The following is a 19517-nucleotide window of genomic DNA, read 5'->3' as shown; positions in this document are numbered from 1 at the left end:
AAACAAAACAAAAATCCTCACCATTGGACCAATAAACAACATTCTTATCAACGGAGAAAGATTGAAGTTGTCAAGGACTTCATTCTTCTTGGATCAACTATCAACATTCATGGAAGCAGGAGTCAAGAAATCAGACGCCGTATTGCATTGGGCAAATCTCCTGCACAAGACGTTTTTAAAGTGTTGAAGAGCAACACTTTAAAGTGTTGGCCTGACTCAAGCCATGTTATTTTCAATAACCTCATATGCATGGGAAAGCTGGACAGTGAATAAGGAAGACCGTAGAATTGATGCTTTTGAGTTTTGGTGTTGGAGGAGAATATTGAAAGTGCCATGGGCTGCCAAACGAACCAATAGATCTGTTTTGTAAGAAGTGCAGCCGGAGTGCTCCTTGGAGGCCAAGATGGCCAAACTTCGTCTCTCATACTTCAGACATATTGTCAGGAGGGACCAGTCACTGAAGAAAGATATCATGTTTGTTAAGGTGGAGGGTCAGAGAAGAAGAGGAAGACCCCCAACGAGATGGATTGGCCAAGTGGCAGCATTGACGGACTCAAGCGTGGCAACAGTAGTGAGGTTGGCCCAGGAATGGGCAGTATTTCATTCTGCTGTGCATAAGGTCGCTATGAGTCGGTACTGACTCGATGGCACCTAACAACAGCAACAACAACAGCATCCTGAAAAATGAACAGATAAGCACTCAAGAAGCTCAACAAACCCAGGAAGGATAGACCCCAAAAGAAAATCATCAAGACATATCATAATCAAGCTCTCCAAAATCAAAGAGAGGAGAGAATCCTGAAAGCAGCTAGGGAAAAGAGAAGTGTTACTTACAAAGGTAGGAAAATCAGATTAAGCTCTCATCTCTCAGCAGAAACCATGCAGGCAAGAAGGCAATGGGCAGACATATATAAAACCCTGAAAGAAAAAAAAAAAAACTGTCAACAAGAATTGTCTACCCAGCAAAGCTGTCAATCAAATACGATGGTGTAATTTAAAACATTCCTGGATAAAAGAAGCTAAGGGATTTTGTCTAAGCCAACCCAATGTTTCAAAACATCCTAAAGGGAGTTATTTGGACTGAGAACCAACAAGAAAAGACAACAACCAGAGATTGACATACACAGCAGCACCACCTGGAACTCCAGTTGCCGATAACTGGTTCACCTTTTTTTTAATCCCCTACATTCCCACTGGCAGTGTTCTTGAACCCCAGGTTTTTACTAAATCTGTTCACATAATTTTAGGCTTTCTCCCTCGAGCTTCTAATAATTCTTCCAGTCCCTGCCCACTGCCTCCCTCTAAAGTCACTCCCACATAATTGTTGTTAGGTGCTATCCAGTGGATTCTAACTTATAGCGACCCTATGGCACAACAGAATGAAACACTGCCTGGTCCTACACCATCCTCAGGATTGTTATGTTTGAGCCCATTGTAGCTGTCACTGTGTCATTCCATCTTGTTGAGGCTCTTCGTCTTTTTCACTGACCCTCCACTTTACAAAGCAAGCATGATGTCCTTCTCCAGAGACTAATCCCTCCTGACAGCATGGGCAAAGAATGAGAGATGAAGTCTCATCATTCTGGCTACTAAGGAGCATTCTGGTTGTACTTCCTTCAAGACAGATTTGTTTGTTCATGGTACTTTCAATATTCTTCGCAAGTACCATAGTTCAAATGTATCAAATCTCCTTTGGTCTTCTGTATTCACTGTCCAACTTTCACATGCATATGTTGTTGTTAAGTGCTTTTGAGTTAGTTCCAACTCATAACAACCCTTTCCTGATTTAAAACCATTCAGTATTTTCTTGTTCTGTTTCAACAACTGCCTCTTGGTCTATGTATATGTTCCACATGAGCACAATAGTTCTGGAATTCCCATTCTTCACAATGTTATCCTTAGTTTGTTGTTGCCCACACCAACACTTTTGCATAGTCAATAAAGCAGAAGTAAATATCTTTCTAGTATTCTCTGTTCTCAGTCAAGATCTATCTGATATAAGCAATGATATCCCTCATTCCACATCCTCTTCTGAATCCAGCTTGAATATCTGGAAACTCCCTGAGGATGTACTTCTGCAACTATTTTTAAATTATCTTCAGTAAGATCTTACTTGCATGTGATGTTAATGACATTGTTCAATGATTTCCACATTTCATTGGGTCATCTTTCTTTGAAATAGGCACAAATAAAGATTTCTTCCAATTGGTTGGCCAGATAGCTGTCTTCCAAATTTCTTGACATAGACAAGTGAGTACCTCCAGTGTTGTGTAAGTTTCTTGAAACATTTCAATTTGCATTTCATCAATTCTTGGACCCTTGTTTTTCTCCAATGCCATCAGGGCAGCTTGGACATCTTCCTTCAATACCATCAGTTCTTGATCACTGACCAATTCCTTTTGTTACAGTGACTGCTGTCTTCTTTCGATGCTTCCTGAATTATTCAATAATTTCAATATTGCAAGTTGAGGCTTGAACCCTTTTCTTCAGTTTTTTTAGCTTAAGAAATGCTGAGTGTATTCTTCCCTTTTGGTTTTCTATTTCCAGGTCTTTGCACATTTCATTATAATATTTGACTTTGTCTTCTTGAGCTGTCCTTTGAAATTTTCTGTTCAGGTCTTTCACGTCCTCATTTCTTCAAGTTACTTTAGGTTTTCTACATTTAAGAGCAAGTTTCAGAGTCTCTTCTGACATCTACTTTGGTCTTTTCTTTCTTTCTAAACACCTTTTTCTTTCTCCATATATGATATTCTTGATGTCATCCTACAGCTCTTCTGATCTTTTGTCATTAGTGTCTAATACATCAAATCTGTCCTTGAAATGGTCTCTAAATTCAGGTGGGATATATTCAAGATCATATTTGGCCTCTTGTGGACTTGTTTTCATTGTCTTCAGCTTTAACCTGAACTTGTATATGAGCAATTGGTGGTCTGTTCCACAGTCTGCTCCTGGCTTTGTTTTAGCTGATGATAATTGAGCTTCTTCATCAGCTCTTCCTACAGATGTAGTCAGTTTATTTCTTGTGTATTTCATCTGGTAGGTCCATGTGTATAGTTGCTGTTTTTGTTGTCAGAAAAAAAATTTGCAATGAACAAGTCATGTGATCTCCAATTTTTCTCTGTTTTCCAACTATTGATCCTTTCTCTTTGTTTCCAAGTTTCACATTCCAATCACCAGTAATTACCAATGCATCTTGATTGCATGTTTGATCAATTTCAGACAGAAGTAGGTGGTAGAATTTGTCAATTTCCTCATCATTGGCTTTAGTGGTTGGTGTATAAATTTGAATAAGTCACATTAATTGGTCTTCCTTGTATGGTTATCACCCTATCACAGAGAGCATTGTACTTAAATATACAACTTGAAATGCTTTTTGATGATTAATGTAATGCCATTTCTCTTGAATTTTTCTGATTCAAATGGCCAGCCAATACCTGTCCATTTCAGCTCAGTAATGCCTAAGATATCAATATTTATGCATTCTATTTAGGTATTTATGATTTTTCTAAAATCAGACATTACATGCTCTGATTATTAATAGATGTTTGCAGCTGTTACTTCAAAGTTATGCCCAATCAGCTCTATCCACATCATTAAGGTCAACTCTACTTTGAGGAGGTAGTTCTTCTCCAATTGTATTTTGAGTGTCTTCCAACCTGAGGGGCTCATCTTCCAACACTATAACAGACAGTGTTGCTTGTTACTAAGTGCAGAGTTGGTTTTGACTCATAGCAAAAACCCTGTATAGGATTTCCAAGGAGTGGGTAGTGGGTTTGAACCACCACCTTTGTGGTCCGACTCATAGCAACCCTGTTCAGGATTTCCAAGGCTGTAAATCTTTATGGGAGCAGAAAGCCTCATCTTTCTCCCACGGAACAGCTGGTAGTTTTGAACTGCTGACCCTGAGGTTAGCAGCCCGATTCATAACCACTACGCTACCAGAGTTCTTACTGGAAGTCTGAAGTTAAGGTGTGGGCAGGGCCATGATCCCTCCAAAGGCTCAAGAAAACAATTCTTCCTTGCTTCATCCTACCTTCAAGGTACCCTTGGTGACACAGTAGGTTAAGCACTGGGCTGCTAACTGCAAGATAAGCAGTTCAAACCTACTAAAAAGATGAGGATATCACTCTTATAAAGATTTACTGTTTTGGAAACCCTATAGAGCAATTCTACTCTGTCCTACATGGTTGCTATGAGTCAGAATCAACACAATGCTAGCTTCTTGTGGTTGCCAGCGCTTCTTGAGATTCCTTAGCTTATAGATGAATCACTCCAATCTCCACCTCTGTATTCACATGGCTGTCATCCTCTATGTGTGTCTGTTTTCTCTTCTTCTAAGAATACCAGTTACTGGATTGTTGTTTTTGTTGTTAAGTGCTGTCAAGTCAGTCCGGCTCATAGCGATCTTGTATAGGGTTTCTGAGGAGCAGCTGGTGGGTTTGAATTCCTGACCTTGAGGTTTGAAATCAAATGCCTATTCTATAGCACCACACTAGAATTAGCACCCATCTTAATTTACCTAATTACCTCTGCAAAAAACCCTATTTCCAAATAAGATCCCATTGAGGTATCAGATAGACATGCCTTTTTTCTTAGTGAAGTGGGGTAACAGTGGTGGTGGTTGTGCTCTGTGGAGTAGGTTCCAACTTACAGTGACCCTGTGTCGGGTTCCCAAGGCTATACACCTTTAGGAGAGTAAGTAAAAAGCTGCATTTTTTTCTTGTAGAACGGCTAGTGAACTCAAACTGCTGGCCTTGTGGTTAGCAGTCACCCAATGTGTAACTCAGAATGCCACTAGGGTTCCTGGTGTTGGGCACTATTCAACCCAGTACAAGCTAGCTGAGTCTGAATCCCAGTTTCACTTCTTACTAGTAATGTCCTTTTAGGAAAATATTTAACTTTCTGTAGGTTTGCTCAACTATAGAATAAGGTGATGACTGTTCCTACCTCATAGGAATACTGAGAGGATTAAATGCACATAAAGCATTACAGTACCTGGCAGGCGATGAACATAAAATAGATACTTGCTGATATTAACTCATTTCTTTCTCGTGAGAATCTTAAGAGATTCTGATGCAGTGAGTTGATTCTGACTCATAGTGACCCCAAAGGGCAAGGGATGGAGAACTCCATAGGGTTTCTGAGGTTGTAAAGCTTTACTCAAGCAGATTGCCTCATCTTGCTCAGCTGGTGGGCTCAAACTGCCAACCTTTTGGTTAGCAGCCCAATGCTTAGCTCACTGTGTCACTAGGGCTCCTTTCTCTAAGAATAGGTACTATCATCTCCATTTGAAGGTGAGGAAAATGAGATACATGTAACTAGGGCAACTGAGGAACTGATTATCAAAAAAACACTGGATTTCAGAGATATGAGAATATAAAAATAACTTACTAATGTATATTTTTTATTGAGTAGATTATTGTTGTTATTGTTGTTAAGTATGGCCAAGTCAGTTCCAACTCATAGTGACCCTATGAAGGGTTTCCAAGGAGCATCTGGTAGATTTAAACTGCCAATCTGGCAGTTAGTAATCCACTGCTTACCCTATAGCATCACACCAGGACTCCTTATTGAGTAAATGTTGGCATGAAAATGTGTTAACATTTTATTTTTTTCATTGTAGCACTATAAATAACATTTGTCCTTTCAACCATTTTTACAAGAACAATCCAGCCACACCAACCTCACCCCCGTGTTGCACAATCACCACCATCTCTTTCCAAATCTATTTTTTTCTCACTCTCCTTTAATTTTTTTCCCCTTTTCTTTCCCTCTAACACTTTGTCCTAATGAGAAAATATACATTACTTTCTTTCCAGTACCTGAACAAAATTAGCAGTTTTCTTTTTCAGTGCTTTTCCGGCTGCCCAAGTTAGCACATGTCTGTAAGTCTTCGTCTGTTAAGTGTTGTCAAGTCAGTTCCAACCCAGTGAAAGTCATCAGTGAAAAACAGATTACTCACCAAGAGTCACCTATTAGAATGTCGGTGTTGCTGAGTGCTTTCAAGTCAGTTCTGACCCATAGTGACCCTGTATTGGGTTTCCGAAGCGTGGTTAGTGGACTTGAACTGCCAACCTTGTGGTTCAAACTGACTTTGCAGTCCAGCTCATTAACCCACAGCACCACTCCAGGACTCCACCTATTAGAATGTTGTTGTTGTTGTTAAGTGCCATCGAGTCGGTTCTGACCCACAGCAGCCCTGTATATGGTTTCCAAGGAGCGGGTTGTGAGCTTGAACCACCGACACTGCTATTCAAGACTCTGCAGTCCACTGCAACCTATTAGGATACAGAATCCTAATTCCTGAGGACTTGCATTAACTGTAATTTCTAAATGTGCCTCAACTGACTCCTAGCCCTAATCAGCTGGACACTTAAATGTTAAAAGCCATAGTTTATTCTAGATGAATGTAATCAATGTTAATGAACTGTACATGTAGAAATTTTTGAATTAGTATGTGTGTGTTTTGCTATGTATTTTATCAAAAGCAAAACTAATTTTTTAAAGGAACAGTGTATTAACTAATGTTCATATAGACCTTTATGGTTTCTCTTACATTGTGGTGTTTGCCTGAATGCACCAGTACAGTCATACTGGTTAGTAATAATAATAATAGAATGTGAGGAATTCTAGTAAACTCATTAGCTATTTGGCTTAGGCTATCATAATGACGATGACTAAATGAATCTCCTGCCACTGCAACATTTAGGCACACATAGGGGCACCTGTCAGTTTAGCCATGCCCCAGCAAGCAATACGGCTGGATTATACCTTCTTCACTCTGAGATTGAGGAAAATCATTAGTTTATCACTATCCTCGTGTAGTTTCTAAACAGTTTTGTTTTTCCATTTGTTTATGTTATTGGTGTATTGTTACATAAACAATAGTGCAGTGTTCTGATAGCTATAAATTCAAGAACTTATACTAAGATCAACAGTAAGGGACTGACAGTGCAGTTTGTATATACTTTTATACTACTTTTAAATATTATAAACATGAATCTTCTGAATCTGAGAGGGAAGAAAGAAGCAATGATATTAATGTAAATCACATCCTGGAATATATTCTGATTTTGTGCACAAACTATAACAAGTAGGAATGTCTTTGCTATTGTATAAGATTCTGTTCAAAAAACAAAAAAAATCTGACTTTCTCAAATTTAAAAACACCCTGATAATTTTGACAAACTTTGCAGGTGGCTTAATACTACAAGCAGTGTGAATATAGGATGCAAATGATTCTCAAAAACAGTACTGTGAAAACTTGAAAGTGCTAAGTACATTTTGCCTAAAACTCTAAAACTCAATGGAAAAATAGCAATCATCGAAGAGAAAAGAAGTGAACACCATGAATTAGTGTTATACAATGGTGGTGTTGTTAAATGCTGTGGAGTTGATTCTGACACGTAGGGTTTTCAGAGGAATGGCTGGTGGGTTTGAACCACTGACTTTGTGGTTAGCAATCCAGTGCTTATCCTACAGAGTTACACCAGGACTCTAATAAAACTTCACACAATAAAGTAATAAGAACGCATTCAAATAGCACTTCTGAAATAATTTCTGAGTTGACAAAACCAACAAAACATTAAAAAGTTACCATCACAACTTTGACTCATTAACCACCTGTGATATGCAGATGATACAACCTTGCTTGCTAAAAGCGAAGAGGACTTAAAATACTAACTGATGAAGAGCAAAGACCAGTCTTCAGTATGAGTTGCACCTCAATTTAAAGAAAACAAAAATCCTCACAACTGGACTAATAAATAACATCATGAGAGAAAAGACTGTTGTCCATGATACATTATATGCCTGGATACATTATCAACTCTAATGGAAACAGCAGTCAAGATATCAAATGACATTGCATTGGGCAAATCTGTTTAAAAGCAAAGTATTCAAAAGCAAAGAGTTTCAGGACTTAGGCACATTGACCCAAGCCATGGTTCTATTTTTGATATCCTTATATGCATGTGAAATTTGGACAATGAATAAGAAAGACCTTAGACGAATTGATGCATTTGAGTTATGGTGTTGATGAAAAACAATAAAAGTACCATGGATGGCCAAAAGAACAAACAAATCTGTATTGGGAGAAGTGAAGCCAGAATGCTCCTTTGAAGGCAGGATGACAAGACTTTATCTTTCATACTTCAGACATGTTATCAGGAGCGACCATCCCTACCTAGAAAAGGACATCATGCATCATAAAGTGGAGGGTCAGCAAAAAAAGAGGAAGACACCTAACGAGATGATTGGTACAGTGGCAACAGCAATGGTCTCAAACTTAACAATTGTGAAGATGTCGCAGGATTGGGCTGTTTGTTCATTCTGTTGTGCATAGGGTCACTATGAACAGCACCTAACAACAAAATGTTGGAAATAGATTTTTCTCCAGATATTTGTTTTAGTAACATACTGTAACAAGAGATGTCAATACTATCTTTAGTCTTGTCACAGAAAAATGTTAAATTATTAAAGAAGCTGGGTTAATTTGATAGAAATAAGAATCCATTAACTTATGAAAGTAAATATAGGCAACAAAGAAAACAGCAGACAATATTTTTTTTTAAAGAAATATACTATTTGAAAGAAAAATGTTTATTCTATTTTGGTTTTCCATGAGAAAACAAAACAAAGTAACTATAATATATGGATTGCAATTGTAGTAATGGCAAAAGTGAAAAATAAAGAACTTTTCAGTTTTAAAACTTTAATCAATCCTGAATGATGTTTATAAACTGCATGAAAACTGAGGCTAATTAAATATGGCAGTATATATATAAGTGGTTTTTGTGACATAATGCACAACAGAGATATCAAATATAAAAGCATTGCAGATACTATTACAATGGTCATAAACTCTTTTATATAAATGTTAAAGTGGTAGAATTTAGCACCATGAACAATATAGTTGACGTTACATGATGTTACATAAAAGACAATTCAGTGGAGAAACAATTGGAAGCTTTTCCTGTAGTCCTTTTGTCAAACCATGTCTCACACACATGGTCTGAAGACAGCTAAATTAGAACTATATCATGCCCCATTTGAGATCAAAAGGGCAGCATTTACCCGAGGACAAATTCTTCCTTGGTTTTGGTTGCTACCACTAACTGCTGTTGGACTGCATGAAAGAGAACAGAATTAATAAAAACAGCCAGTTGCCTCTATTTTAAAAATGGGGGTGGGGAGGAAAAGGCAAGGGTAGCAGGGAAGGCTTCCTGAGTGTCAGAAAGGGGAAAGGAATTAGTTTCTGAATGCCTGTTGGGAAAAAGAAACTTAACTTTTCAGGCAGAATAGTCTTGCGGTCAAACATGAAACCAAAGTGAAAGCAAAGCATTTCCCCACAAAGGGGCCAAGGGCTACATAGTCCTGGCAGGAGTCCTGTCTCCCATATTGATTTCCCCTTCCTCTTTGAAAGAGGTCAGAAGTACGGTCTACAGAAAGTCAAAGAGCCTGGGAAGGATTGGATAAGTGTGTGCTCTGGTCAAACTGTGCCCAAAGTTCAAGGGAAATGTCCTCCAGGGACATTTTCCCAGTGGCACTGTGGAGTTAAAGTATTGGATCATAAGGCTGGTTTGAACCACAAGGTCAATGGTTCAAACTCACCAGCCACTCCTTGGAAGCCCTATTCAGGGTCACTATTAAGTTGGAAACACATGCACTTAACAAAAACAAACCACCACCAATAACTTTGTTGAATCTTTAACCTAAACACTAGGAAAAGTGGGACAAAAAGGAACAGGGTCTGTTTCTGTTTGTTAGGGCTCTGTTGATGCACTTAAGTGTCTAATTTTAGGAGCTCATAGTTGTTTGTTTTGTCTTGTTTGCGTGTTTTCAGTTATGTTTAATAGTGTATTATTATGCCATATATCAGAGCTCCTAAGTTTGTCCCTATTTTTGCATGGATGATTTTTATAATTCTACGCTTTACATTAGGTCTTTAATCCACAATGAGTCCATTTTAAACATGGTGTTAAGTCTTGTTTCATTTTTCTGCAAATGGATTTCCAGTTTTGCCTGTACCATTTGTTGAAGAGACTAACTCTTCCCCATTTAATGTATTTTGGCCCTTTGTCAAAGATCAGCTAAGCTTTTTGTTGTTTGGTGCTGAGTTGGCTCTGACTCTTAGTGACCCCATGCACAACAGAATGAAACTGCCTAGTCCTGAGCATGGGTGGATAGCTCAACTTCTGGGTTCTCAGTTCTGTTCCATTGATCTATGTATCTTTCATTGTACCAGTACCAGGCACTTTTAACTACCATGACTATGTAGTAGGTTTTGAGATCATGAAGCGGCCTCTTTTTAAGTAATGTTTTGTTTATCTGGGGTCTCTTTCCTTTCCATATGAACTCAGTGATTAGTTTTTCCATCTCTTTAAAGAATGATACTGGAATGTGGATTGTTGTTGTTGTTAAGTATGTGGAGTCGGTTCAGACTCACAGTGACCCTGCACAGGATTTCTGCGGCTGTAAATCTTTATGGGAGCAGACAGCCTCATCTTTCTCCCATGGAACGGCTGGTAGTTTCGAACTGTTAACTTTGAGGTTAGCAGCCCGATTTGTAATCACTATGCTACCAGAGCTCCTTGGAATGTGCATTAGGACTACATTTTATCTATAGATAGCATTTAGTAATATTGACATTTTTACAATGTTAAGTCTTTCTATCCACCAGCCTTCATTTCAGCTGGTCTTTGTTTATTACAGTAGTGTTTTGTAGTTTGTTTGCATAAGTCTTTTGTTTCTCTGGTTATATTTATTCCTAAGTATTTCATTTTGTAAAATGCTATTGTAATGGTCTTCAATGGCTCCGTTTTCCTGATTTCCTTTTCAGAGCTCTATTAGTGTAAAGAAATCAAACAGATTTTTTTTTAATTCAACACACCATATACCTTGTTACATCTCAAGGATGGCAATCCCCTCTGTGTAACTAACAGCAATTTTTCCACTTCCTGTGGTTCTTATTTCCATTCCACCCTCCGTCCCATCTCTTCTCAAATTTGTCCTTAGGTAAATGTCGCCCTTTTGATGTTGAATGATTTTGATCTTGAAGGCCATTCCTTGGTAAGCATGCCTTACTAGTTTTGCTGTCCCCACCTCTGTCCATAGACCTGGCTACTGATTGGCTGAAAACTGGGCCACGAGAGTGGGTTCCAATGCAGACCTGAAGGGTGGTTAAGGATCATCGTCTTGGGTTCCTCCCATCTCTTTCTGACCAATATGCCAGGCCTTTCTTTTTTAAAATATCATTTTGAGTTTTTTTCCACATTGTCTCCCACTCTATTTGGAACTTTCTAATGACTGCCTTTCAGAGCAGTCGATAGCGATAGCCAGGCATCTAGTTCTTCTGGTCTCAGAGTCGTAGTGACTGATGTTCACATGTTCCATTGGTCCAGAGGACTAGGTGATTTCAAGCATCTTCAAATTTTCATCACAATTTTTTCTTCTGCACCTGGAGAGATCAATAGTTACAACTTAGATGGCCGCTCATGACTTTTGAGGATCCTAGTCACTTACTCATCAAACTAGGATGTAAAACATTATCTTTATGGGCTGTCGGTTCGCACTCACAGCAACCCTATTCACAGCTGCTCCACAGGAGAAAGGTGTGGTATTCTGCATCTGTAAAGGTTATAGCTTTGGAATTCCCTGGGTTGGTTTTACCTTGTTCTATGATATGGTGATGTAGGATAAGTACTGGAATGCTAACTGCAAAGTTGGCAGTTCAAACCCACCAGCCACTCCTTGGAAACCCTCTACAGGATCACTATGAGTCAGAACCAACTCAACAGCACATAACAACAATGGGCCACTATGAGTCAGAATAGATGTGATGGTAACAGGTAACAATAACAGTTTTATATAGCACTAGTCTTATCCTGGAGTCCTGGTGTGGCACTGCGGGTTAATGTGCTGGACTGCAAGATCAGTTTGAACCACAAGGTCAGCAGCTCAAGCTCACCAGTAACTCCTCAGAAAACCCTATACAGGGTTGCTGTGAGTCGGAGCTGACTCAGTGCCACTTAACAGTCTTATTCTGGTGTGGCACTGCAGGATAATGCGCTGAATTGCATGCAGGGTTAATTTGAACTGAAAGTCGGTGGCTCAAACCCACCAGCTGCTCCTATACAGGGTCGCTATGGGTCGGAACCAGTCTTATTCTGGAGTCTTGGTGTAGCACCTTAGGCGGTAAGCACTTGATCTTGAGGTCGGTTTGAACCCCAAGGTTGGTGGTTCACACTCACCAGCCACACCACAGAAATCCTATACAAGGTCACTATGAGTTTCAACAGACTTGACAGCACTTACAACAAATCTTTTTCTATTCACTCAGGATGAGCACTGGACTGTGACCAACAAAGTCGGGCGTTTCAAGCCCACTAGCCACTCCTGCATGAGAAAGAAGAGACTTTCTGCTCCTGGAAAGATTTAAAAACCTTGGAAACCCTATACAAGGTCACAATGAGTTGGAACCCACTCAAAGGCACTATAACAACAATTTACCCCTTAACCTACTTTTTCGTTTTTTAAGTTTTTATTGTGAATTGAGTGATTGTTTACAATGGAGAACATCGGCTTTACAGTTATTGTTTCATTGCAATGATTACAATTTCCATGCATCATCATAATTCAACAGTATCTGCGTTTATTACCTCTGTTTTTTTGTTTTGTTTTGTTTTGTTTAGGATGTACACAAAAACACACAGGAATATATAATTTAAACAACCAAAGGGCACATTCTGCCTGTCTGCCTCCTGGCCACCAGCATACAGCCTTTCTCTTTCCATGAGTATAGCGCCCTCAGCTGCTCCCTCTCCATGTCCTCATCGCTGGTGTCGCTGCTTCTCTGGATGTTGTTGTTATGTGCCGTAGAGTCGGTTCTGACTCATAGCGACCCTGTACAGGGTTTCCAAGGCTGTAAATCTTTACAGGAGCAGAAAGCCTCATCTTTCTCCCACGGAACAGCTGGTAGTTTCGAACTGTTGACCCTGAGGTTAGCAGCCCGATTGGTAACCACTACACTACCAGAGCTCCTTGCTTCTCTGGATAGGGTCCCACATTCCACTTGTGCTTTTCTCCACTGATGGTCTTAGGGTCCTCTGTTCCTGTACTATAAAGTTAACTACTCCCTCCTTTTTGTTATTAAACTTCTACCTTAACAGTTTCAACCTACTTTTATATCGCTTTTTTCTTTTGGGTCACTACTTCTGAATCCATCATTAACTTAGTTTAGGATGATGTGAATTCTTAGAAATGAGGTGTTAAGATTAAAACTGTTGATTCATGGACAATAAGTATTCTATTTTCACAGGATCAAATCTAGAGCTGCTTGGTGAGTCTCAATAAACAGTGGGGTTTGATTAGAAGATGAAGCAGATGGGAGAAGAGATAATATATGCTTTCGTGATAAATCATACCCTGTTTCTCTCTCTTCTATTTTCCCAGCTAAGGGTTCAAGTTGATTTTCAAGACAGAGATACTGTGAAAAATAACTCTTAGGCTGGTCCATCTTCAGGGATGAAGGGGAAGGAACTTATTCCACTGACTAGAAACTTTAAATAAGAATGCAATCATCAAGGGACAGAGATAATGTCCCAGAAGATTTTTAACCCCATAGTACTCAAGTCAATGACGGACGGGGGGAGGTACTTTCTCAGACTAGGAGATAAAATTCTTTGGGAACCGCCCACACAGTGCATCTGGCCATGTCTTTTGAGTTTGGAATCCAATTTTGTAAAATTGAATTAAAAAGCCTCACTCTTGCTAAAATGAATACAGACTGGATTTCTTGAGCATTTGTCGTGGTAAGCACTCGTGATAACTCATCAGTGACCTCATATGGGATAAGGTGGTCCACCACATTCTCCCTCCAGAAACCCATTAGGGTAAGGCCCTAGTCAGGGATTTATATTGACCTGCTAGTGCCCAAGAGGGACCGAGGCAGTATCAGGGTATTGATGTTTCTCACAATACTATTCACCTCTTCTGGTGTGAGAGGTCATGGACGAATGTTGTTTGTTGTTGTTTCCAACTATTAGTGACCCTGTATAAGGTTTTTGAGGAGCAGTTGGTGAGTTTGAATCATTGACCTTGTGGTTCAAATCAACCTTGTGATCCAGGTGCTTATCCTACAATGCCATACTATGGAAGGGTTGTTGTTGTTGTTGTTAAGTGCTTTCGAGTCAGTTCTGACTCATAATGACCCTATATAGAGTTTCCAAGGAGGGACTGGTGAATTTGAACCGCTGACCTTATGGTTCAAACTGACCTTGTAGTCCAGTGCTTTATCCCACAGCACCACACCAGGATTCCATGGAAGGATAAAGAGGTGAAAAAGAAGAGATTAAATTCTTATACTAAGGGAAATATGAGAACCATAACATCAATTGCTTGGGTGAGAAATGAAGTCACACACACTGGGTCTGGACAACAAACAAAAGATCTAACAGAAAACAAGAGTTTCTTGAGTTCCTATTTTTCACATTTGAGCCTAACTTTCTTTCTGTGAATTTTCATTATTTCCACTCCCATCCTCTAAATTTCCCAATACACAAACTACCCCAGAATGATCTGTTCATACTCAAGAATGATCTCTAGAGTTATATAAAAAAAAGTTAAAACCCAAGAAAGCTAACAGTATTTCATGATAAAACTAGGACTTCACTGGTGCATGGAAGTCAATTCCTCAAGTTCAATCCTCTTTTTGTATGTTAAATTTCATACAGACTTCCTTATCATCTACTAAATTATAGAAAACAAGTGTAAAATTTCCATTAAAGTTCAACCAACTACTGGTATTCTGTGTTGGGGAACATTCACTGGGTCTCTGGGTTGCAGATCATGAATTCCCTTTTATGTCTATAGAACCATAATACAAAGCAAGAAGCAACAGGTTTATGTCTAAGTACAGGCAGACTAGGAACTTTCAAAAGCTTAGGAACACCTCTTTCTGGTCCAAATGGGAATTCTGAACAAGGGGATCATCAGTGGAAAAGATAACTATGTCACCAAAGTCTTCAAGAAACTGTTGTCACTCACAGACGGTAAAGACACAAAAGGCCACCTATATTCTTCTTTCCTGACCTTCCCCTCTTCCTTATCTTCATCACCAACATCACAACAATTCTTAGACTCTACTCTTTGACAAATACTCAATATTCATTAAGTCATATTTTAGTCTGTCCTCTTTGCTGGTCTGTAAAGGCTTAGCATGGAATGTGGAAGTGGCAGGATTTTATGAAATATTTAATCAGAAAAGACTTTCACCCTTTGGAATGATCATTTTCACAACCAACCAAGAGGGGCATAAGATGGGAAAAGTGAGCTCTGATTAGCTCTATATTTTTTTCTAGGTTGTGAAGAAATTAGCCAAAAGGAAGTTTCCCTAATGCATCTATTTAAAATGCTTGCAGTAGCATTGACTCACAAAGGTCCTTTCCCCAAATGTTACTATTGGCACACAGTAATCCAATCACCTGATTTAGACAAAAGCCTATTCTATGTGGAATCATAGCGGAGTTATGGAATCATGACTGCATGACTGTTATAGGGAAACACCCTGTCCTAGCTCCTGGTCTCCATGAAGGAGGGATATGCCTAAGCACACGTCTAGCCAGTTGTAATATCTATGTTAACTAGTATGTTGGGAAAAATAGCTGAGTAATTTATTTTAACACCACCTTTGTCTCTCTTGGGAAAAATCCTCCAATAAATCCTGATCCCCTTCTGTTCTATGTTGAGAGTTGTGGAAGAACCCATCCGGGAGGACTGTCATGGTCAGAGTTGCCATGATGGGGTGAGTGTGTATATCTCTATGTGGGGTTTAGTACAAAGACATCATATGTCTCTTTCACTCAACTGTATCTTCCAATTTACATGTTATTGGTTCTAGAAATGGAGTGCAGGAAAAGCACTAGACTGCTAACTGCATATGTCGGCAGTTCAAACCTGCCAGTTGCTCCTCAGAAAGCTGACATAGTGTCACTATGAATTGGAACCGACTTGATGGCATTTAACAACAAAGTCCTAGAAATGGTATTTGACCTATTTAATTCTTTATTTCTCAACTTGTTAAGAATGTGAGGGGCTATTTATCAAAGGTGCCTCACAGATCACTTTGGTAATCTCTAACACTTGAGGATTTTCTGACTTTGAGAACAAGATGTGTAGCAGTCACTTAATTACTGTTCTTTAACTCAGGTGAAAATGGCGGCATATCTGTGTCTTTAACCTTTGAAAATAAAGTTCTTGAAATCACAAATAAGACTGATGTACTCCAAGGGAACCTATACCATGTACAAAGACCAGAAGGATATTTGTTGTTTGTCTCTTGCTCTCACTTCTACCTGAGAGAAAAAAATTAATGGCTTGGAATGTTAGATTATGGGACTCTATTTTTAGAAGAGCATTGTCTATTTAAAGGACGAGAACTTGTTTCTACATTAGGTATCATACTCACAGATATGCTAGAATTCTTCAGTCAAAGAAACTGTGGAATAAAGAAATGGATTGAGCTTCTCTTGGACTAGCATTGTGTTCACTGCTTTCATGCTTCTCATTATATTCATGATGCGTATGATCCCTCATTTCTTATGATGAAACCAAGGCTTAGACAGGTTATGCAATTTATTTAAAGTTACTTAGGAAACATAGCCAGATTTCAAACCCAATTTTCATGGATTTGAAAGATCATGCTCATCATTGTATTACAAAGTACAATTTTCAAGGTGATCTAATAATGGCAACAGAAATCAACTGACTTTGAGTCTCCTTAGCAAGAAGTTGTTCTTAATGGGTTCACCTAATGGCAGGTCTAGCTCAAGGTAACATTTCCTATCTTTTTCGTGAAATCTTATTCCAGAGTGATCAATCATCCATTTTTCCTTCCAGAGGCCATGCCAGTTGTCTTGGAGCAACACTAAGGGAAATCTGGGGCAATTTAAGAACCAGGAAAAAGCAGCCACAACAGCTCAAGATGAAGCCTGTGACAGCTAAAGAAAGTGAGTTTATTTATACCTTGTATTATAAAATGAGGTGTGTTTTCCTTCCAACTGTAAGGAGACAAGGAAGCTATTTAGCACCTTCTCCCCTTGCCCACTTTGTAGTAGTTTCTTGGCACTTGGACTCTCTCCCAGGCCCAGTAGAGAAAATCTTTCCTGAGGCTGTAAGCATTCCACAGAACCATTCTACAGTCTACTGAAAAAGACCTCAGCTCTGGAGCAAAAGAGGGTTTTGATTATATAGGTGTTTTTGCTTTTTTTGTTTTGTTTTAAATTACTGTAAGATTAGATTATCACAGACTGAAACACATGATATCTCCTCCAAAATGTTTCAACCAAAGTGTGCAGGAATCCAACCTGGTAGAACAAATAAGTACCTGGAAGCAGCCAGGTATTTCCAGGGACACTGAGCAGATCATCAGTTTTACACTCAACAAATCATATACTTTGCTTCATTACAATAACTGCAATCCCTTCCATGTACCAACAAGTAACAATATATTCACTTTAACACAGCATTCCTCCTTTAAACTCCTGCTAACGTCATCTTTCCTCTGCTAACCTCCCTCTTGTTGTATACTGCCTGCCCTGCACGCTTAGTAACATGTATCTATGCTCTAGCTCATAAATAATTTTTCCTCCTGCCTCCCCTCCCCAACCCCAACAATCATAGATTGTTTCTTTTTTCAAGAAAACATTTTAACTTTTTACATTAGTCTCATATAATATTTGCCCTTCTGTAATTCATTAATTTTACTCAGTATAGTATCCTCCAGGTTCATCCAGTTCATGAGGTTTTGAAGATTCACTGTTATTCTTCGACTTTGTGTACTATTACATTGTGTGTATGTACCAAAGTTTAACTAGTCTTCTGTTGATAGGCATTTAGGCTGCCTCCATCTTTTTGATGTGTGTCTCCTGTAGACAACATATTGAAGGACTGTTTTCTTATCCATTGTGTTTTCTCTCTGTACTGACTGGTGCATTTAATCCATTTACATTTAATATAATTATCAATAGGTATGACGATGTCATTTAGCTGTGTTTTTTGTGATACTGCTGGGTTTTTTTGTTACACATAATTTTCTGCACTGAGTTCATTTTGTTTGTGGGTTTTCTTTTCATTTCTGTTGTGCTAATTATTTAGGAAATCTGATTTTCCTTTTTTATTTTAATGTGCAGGTATATTAATTTTCTTTGAAGGTACCCTATAATTTATTAATATTTTTCCCTAATTAAAACAATCTTACATCTTGAAATCTACTTGACTTTCTTGTCTTTGGAAGTTCTGTATCTACACTATTCCCGCTTTTTGTTTTATAGCTGACTTCATTATAAATCGTTATCTCTTGTTCCCTATTTTCAGTCTTATAGATTTGTTTTACTTTTAATACTTCTGTATCCAGATTGCAGCTCAAATTCTATTCACAGCAAACACTCAATCCACTTCTGTCACCTTTCCTCTGAAGTTCAGGGTTCCAGGATTCTCATCTGTGTCTATTCATTTGATCTCGCATATCTTTTTTGTAGAAAGTCCATGAGGCATAGCTGCCCAGCCCACCATCTTGCCGGAAGTCCATCTCTAGGGACATTTCTTAAGTACAAAAATGTTAATAATAACAAGCAGAAAGAGAAAGAAGAAAACAGCTTTTAAAGACGTGTACTTGGAAGCTGTAGGAGTGATAACTGTATTAAACTAATAATTCCTTCATTGTCCAAGAGAAAGTACACTAAATTTTATTTGGCACCTTTTATGGATTAGGTCATTTATATATAATTTCTCATTCTCTTAAGAGTAATACATTCAAAGATAGATTTTGTCATACATACTTTACTATAAAGGAGCTCTGGTAGTGTAGTGGTTAGGAGTTGGGCTGCTAACCTCAAGGTCAGCAATTCAAAACTACCAGAGCTCCTTTACAGTAAAAGATTTACAGCCTCGGAAACCCTATGCAGGGTCGCTGAGTCGGAACCAACTCCACAGCACACCACCAGCACCACTTTATTATAAGGAAACTGAGTCTAAGGAAAGTTAATGAACAGTTTATGATCACATAGTTTGTACACTAGTTAGCCAGGACCCAATCTGGGTCTGCCTTCTGTCTGGTTAGGAGTTTGGTTAGGAGCTTGGTTAGGAACGTTGGGCTGCTAACCCCAAGGTCAGTGGTTAAAACCTACTACCCACTCCATGGGAGAAAGCTGAGGCTGTTTGCTCCCAGGAAGATTTAGTCTAGGAAACCCTATAGAGCAGTTCTACTCTGTCCTGTGGGGTTGCTAGGATCAGAATTGACTGGATGAAGGAGGGGGGTCTCCCTACCATCATGCTGCCTCTGCAACCCAGTAGCCCAGTCCCCAGGAGTCGGCAAATTAGTTCAGGATCGGAGCAGGCACTAGAACCACCAAGGCTGGGAAGATAATAAGTGAAAGTAGAGAGCCTGGCCTAGTCCATTGTTCTGGCCACTGCTTCCTCCTTTCCAGAGGGACCAGCAGGGCCAAGAGCATTATTGGATG

The sequence above is a fragment of the Chrysochloris asiatica genome, unplaced genomic scaffold (assembly GCF_000296735.1).
Source record: "Chrysochloris asiatica unplaced genomic scaffold, ChrAsi1.0 scaffold00333, whole genome shotgun sequence".
NCBI lineage: Eukaryota > Metazoa > Chordata > Mammalia > Afrosoricida > Chrysochloridae > Chrysochloris > Chrysochloris asiatica.
Note: the sequence above shows the minus strand (reverse complement) of the source record.